Here is a 6062-nt window from a genome sequence, read left to right as displayed (position 1 = left end):
GAGTTGACCAAACCAAAAGTTAAGAGAAAAAGATTACATGCTTTATAAATAAGTATAGATATAGATATAAAAATTGCAGCCACATGCACCATATGGCTCTACCGTCCTGTAACCGGTCGCCGACATCCATGCATGCATTTCATGCCAAGATATATGCATGCAGTATAATCAAACGTGCAGTCTCATCGGCCTCACTTTTTTTAGACTAACAGTCAATATACATATTACAATTTTGAGTCTGATCAAATTAGGGGGTATTTAGTTACACGAACAAAAGTTTAGTCCCAGCACATCGAATGTTTGGATACTAATTAGAATGACTAAATATGAGCTAATTATAAAACCAATTGTACAGATGGAGGCTAATTTGCGAGACGAATCTATCAAGCCTAATTAGTCCATGATTTGACCATGTGATGCTACAGTAAATATGTGCTAATCATGAATTAATTAGACTTAATAGATTCGTCTCATGAATTAGCCTCCATCTGTGCTATTAATTTTGTAATTAATCTATATTTAATATTCATAATTAGTATATAAACATTTGATGTGAAAGGGAATGAACTTAGTTCAACCAAATACCCCTGGGAAAATCTCCCAGCGCCTACGACAGTCCTCGTTCTTGGCAGCTTGCTGCTCAACTACCAACGCACGTATACAACCCACGATGAAAAATCTGGCACAGTGAATTTCCAGTGCCTTTATGTATCCAAGAAATTTTCGATCTTATGCACATTGTCAGAACATCTCAACGTCTCACGAACGATCGAGCGCAACTTCTTCTCGCCGGCGAGCGACCATGGTGGCAACCGTCCTCGAAAAGAACCAGCCGGCGGCCGTGCTGGCCATAAGCACGGCGAACCCGGCGAACTGCGTGCTCCAAGAGTTCCCCGACTGGTACTTCCGTGTCACCAGGAGCGACCACCTCGCCAAGCTCAAGGCCAAGATGAAGAGAATGTGTGCGGACATGTCGATCAAAACTTATGATACGGTCAACTGTTTTGCCATGGCACAGATTTTTCTGGATTTGCTACGATTCCGGCTTCGCGCGCAGGTGACAACTCAGGCATCAGGAAGCGCCATCTGCACCACACCGAGGAGATGACCGGCAGCCACCCGGGTTTCCTGGACCTTGCCGTGCCGTCTCTCGGCGCACCGATGAGGATCACCGACGACGCCGTGCCGGAGCTCGCCGCGGCCGCGGCGGCGAAGGCGATCGCGGAGTGGGGCCGTCCGGCCGCCGACATCACGCACCTCTCGTCCTCAGCACCAACTCCAGCGCCGTCTCGCCGGGCCCGGACCTCCGCGTGGCGATGCTCCACGGCCTCCGCCCCACCGTGCAGCGCACCGTGCTCTACCTCCACGGTTGCTCCGCGGGCTGCAGCGCGCTCCGCCTCGCGAAGTACATCGCCGAGAGCAGCCCCGGCGCGCCGTCAGCGCGGACGTCAGCGTCTCCGCCTTCAGCGCCCCTGACGAGGTTCACCTCGACGTGGACGGCGCGGGGGCCGTGATTATCGGCGCCCAGCCGGTAACTGACGTCGAGCGCGTCGCCTTCCACATGGTCGCCGCCGCGCAGGCGACGTTGCCGGGGACAGACCACGCCGTGAGTATTCGTCTCGGAGAGAGCGGCGTTGAGTACCACATGTCCGCCGAGCTCTCGGGTCTGAGTGGTGCCTGGTGGATGCGCTGGCGCCCCTGGGCCTCGCTGGAGGCGGCGGCTGGAATGGCTTCTTCGGAGCAGCTAACTCACCTTCCATCTACACTCTTTTATCCCGTTTTAAATTTACCCATGACTAAAGGTGATGTGCCACGGTAGACTAGATTGTAGGGGAGTTTTAAGTCCCGGTTGTAAATACCAACCGGAACTAAAGCTCACATTTAGTCCCGATTGTAAATACCAACCGGTACTAAAGCCCCCCTTTAGTCCCGGTTGTAACGGTTAGATTTTTCTCACCGATGGCGGCCCTCTTTTGTCCCGGTTGGTAACTTCAACCGAGACAAAAGCCAACCTGGATAAAAGCCTCACCCTTTTGTCCCCGTTGGAGTTACCAACCGGGACAAAAGGTTTACTCCCGGTTGGTAATTCCAACCGGGACAAAAGGGTGAGGCTTTTCCAACTGGGAGTAAACTACCAACCGGACAAAAGGGGTTTATTTTTGTCCCGGTTAGAATTTCCAACCAGGACAAAATCTCCTACCCTATACAATCGCAAGACAGAGACTTCTTCTTTCTCCTCCAGCCCGAGCCACTCCACTCCACCAGAAAGCTTCATCCTCCTCTCTCCATGGCGACACAACAACTCTAGGGAGGTGCTGCCTGAATTTTTTTTCTCATTTCCGTGGGGATTTCACTGATCCAAAGTATTGTGAAGGTTAGCTACTTCATCCTCCTTTCATTTATTGTAATTATGCTTTATTTTATAATTTAGAGAGGGAGAAAAATGGGTTTTTTAGAATGAGGGAGAATGGAGAGGATTTTTATTTATACATATTTTTGAGCTAGAATGTGATGGATAGTTTGCTTGTTATTCATATTAGTTAAAACAACTTGATGTGTTGGAGAATGTGAAGGATAAAATGGAGAGGATTTTGAGCTAGAATGTGAGGAAGAATGAAGAGGATTTTAATATTATGTATGAGAAAAAAATTAGAGTAAATATGTTTTTAATATTTAGTCATTGCAATAAAATTAAGGTAAATAAATTGTAGGTGTAAGAAAATAGAATTTGGTCATTGGTTCATTTTTTCATGTCACTATAATTTAACAATTAATAATTGTATTTCTTTGACGAACAATTTATTTACCTCATGTTTAATGTAAGAACTAAAAATTATAAACAATAATCCTATATGAAATCTTATGTTCATTTTCCATGTAATACGATGCAGATGGACCGGCAATAGGTGTACCACCTCTGATCCTTCAATCCCAGTTAACAGAACATGCTTACGCTATTCTCTACACATAATTCAATCTTCTCTGAAGTCTATGGAGAGTCACTTCCGCTCCTCCAGTACCAGAAAATAATGATAGAATAGAAGAGCTTTGAGTCCACAAACTCGGGCTGAATATCATAAAAGAATTTTGAAATAATTATCCAAACGCCTTTTGGAGCCTAATTCTCATAATAGAAGTATGTTGGCCCAATATCCTCTTCAGGCAAAGATCTATTCACTGACGTAGATCTAGCGGCTTTTGGTTGGTTTTGGCTTGCCTCCGTGGGCCATGCTCAGTGGATAGATCTTTTGCCTGGACGGGCTATTGTGTGTGTGCCACCACACTTCTATTATGAGAATGTGGCACTTGCTCCAAAAGACATTTGGACAATTATTTTAAGATTCCTTTTATATTGTACCATTATTTTAGGATAATTGGCTACGTGAAGTCCACTATGGAGTGTCTGTAATCTTTAGTGCATGTGTATTTTTATTGTCTTGTTATTAGTATAATATTTATATGTATCTTTAGCCATTATTATGAATGTGGAATGGCGTAATTTTCATGTGAATTGTTTCAATCCATTATCAAAATCTTTATCTAATACGAAGACCTATGTCCATTTTTATGTGTAATACGATGCGTAATATGAGTTCATATGTTGTCCATGTGTAATCCATTTTTGTGCATAATACGATGCAGATGGACCGGCAATGGATGTATAACGCGGACAGACGGACCAAGGAGTTTGTTGATGGTTTCCATTATTTTCTCGAAGTTGCCAAAGCGAACAAGCCAGAGAATAGGTTCATATGTTATCCATGCTTCCAATGCAGTAACAAAAGGACTACTCTTCCTAGGGCACTATTCATAGCCACTTGCTTAGATACGGTTTCATACCTAACTATTTGGTTTGGACAAAACACGGCGAAAGAGGGATTATAATTGAAGACGACAAAGAAGAGGATGATGATAACAATATTCCGGACTGGGCTGCAGGCCAAAGTTTTGTAGATACTACAATGGGTAAGGCTAATGAAGATGAGTTTGCAGAAGATGGCCCTACTGATTATCTTGGTTAGGTGCTACGGGATGTACACAGAGATTGCGAAAGTGAGAAGGAAGCAGAAAAATTGCAGTGCATGATAGATGATCACAAAAAAATGTTGTACCCAGATTCCAAGAAGGGCCATAAAAAACTAGGTAGCACACTAGAATTTATGCAATGGAAGGCTAAAAATGGTGTGTCTGATAAGGCATTTCAGGGAATGTTGAAAATTGTCAAGAATACTCTTCCCGAGAATAATGAATTGCTATCCACAACATATGATGCTAAACAGATTGTTTGCCCTCTGGGATTGGAGGTTCAGAAGATACACGCATATCCTAATGACTGTATCCTCTATCGTGGTGATGAATACGAGAAATTGGATGCTTGTCCTGTGTGCGGAGCGCTGCAGTATAAGATCAGGCGAGATGATCCTGGTGATGTCGAGGTGTAGCCTCCCAAGAAGAGAGTTCCCGCGAAGGTGATGTGGTATTTCCCTATCATACCATGTTTGAAGCGTTTGTTCAGAAATAAGGCAAATGCTAAGTTGATGCGATGGCACAAAGAAGAACGTAAGCAAGATGAGATGCTGAGACACCCCGCGGATGGGGCCTACTGGAGATCAATTTGATAGAGCATTCCCGGACTTTGAGAGCGATGCAAGGAAGAAAAGGTTTGGTTTAATTAATGATGGATTCAATCCATTTATGTGAGTTGAGTAGTGGTCATAGTACTTGGCCTATGACCCTATGTATGTTCAACCTTCCTCTTTGACTGTGCATGAAGCGAAAGTTCATTCTGATGCCGGTGCTTATCCAAGGCTCAGAACAACCTAGCAACGACATTGACGTGTACCTAAGACTATTGTTTGATGAACTTTTACTGCTCTGGAAGGAAGAAGGTGTACGTGTGTGGGATGAGGATAAATAAGAGAGCTTTGACCTTCGAGCATTGTTGTTCGTAACCATCAATGATTGGCCTACGTTGAGTAACCTTTCGGGATAGACAAAAAAGGGATATCAGGCCTGCACCTACTGTTTAGATGACACAGATAGCATATATTTGAAGCATTGTAAGAAGGTCATATATATGGGCCATCGTTGATTTCTCCATGCTAACCATCCGTTGAGAAAGAGAGGGATGCATTTCAAAGGGGCGCCAGACCATCGTAAAAAACCTGCACACCGTAATGGAAAGCATGTCTTTGAGATGATAGAGGTTGTAAGAGTAGTCTTTAGAAAGGGTGTTGGTAGTAAATCTGTTCTGAATGACGATAACAGATGTGAACTCATGTGGAAGAAGAAGTCAATATTTCATGAGCTACCTTATTAGGAAACAATAGAGGTCCGCAACGCAATAGACGTGATGCACCGGACGAAGAATCTTTGCGTGAACATGCTAGGCTTCATGGGTGTTTATGGGAACTCAAAAGGTATATTGGAAGCACGACAGAACCTAAAACATATGAAGCAACGAGATGACTTACATTCAGAAAAGAGAGATAACAGACAACACTACTTACGTCCTAGCAGTTACACTCTCAGTAAGGAAGAGAAGGATAGCATGTTTGAATGCATGAATAGACTCAAGGTTCTGTCTGGGTACTCCTCGAATATAAAGAGAATAATAAATATGAAAGATAAGAAGTTCACAAATCTCAAGGCCCATGACTACCACATGTTGATGACCCAGTTGCTTCCGGTTGCACTAAGGGATATTCTACCAGAGAATGTCCGATTGGCGCTCGTTAAGCTATGTCGCGTCAATGCGATTTTGCAGAAGGCAATCAATCCAACCAAACTTGTAAAGCTACTAAACGATGTGGTGCAATGTCTTGTTAGATTTGAATTGGTATTTCCACTATCCTTCTTTAATATAATGACGCACCTCCTGGTTCACCAAGTAAAAGAGATTACTATTCTTGGTCTAGTATTCCTGCGCAATATGTGGCCTTTCGAGAGGTTCATGTTAGTCTAAAAAAAACTATGTTCTTAATCGTACCCATCCGGAAGGAAGCATCGCCAAGGGATATGGAACAGAGGAGGTCATTGAGTTTTTTGTTGATTTTATTGAC

General features: G+C 43.7%; 1 pseudogene; it reads left to right on the top strand.

Annotated features, from left to right (window-relative positions):
• Nucleotides 1-802: 802 nt before the first annotated feature.
• On the top strand, nucleotides 803-1994 carry LOC101755651 (annotated as a pseudogene).
• The last annotated feature ends 4068 nt before the right edge of the window (nucleotides 1995-6062 follow it).

The sequence above is a fragment of the Setaria italica genome, chromosome VIII (genome assembly GCF_000263155.2).
Source record: "Setaria italica strain Yugu1 chromosome VIII, Setaria_italica_v2.0, whole genome shotgun sequence".
NCBI lineage: Eukaryota > Viridiplantae > Streptophyta > Magnoliopsida > Poales > Poaceae > Setaria > Setaria italica.
This window is presented reverse-complemented; position numbering and strand designations above follow the sequence as displayed.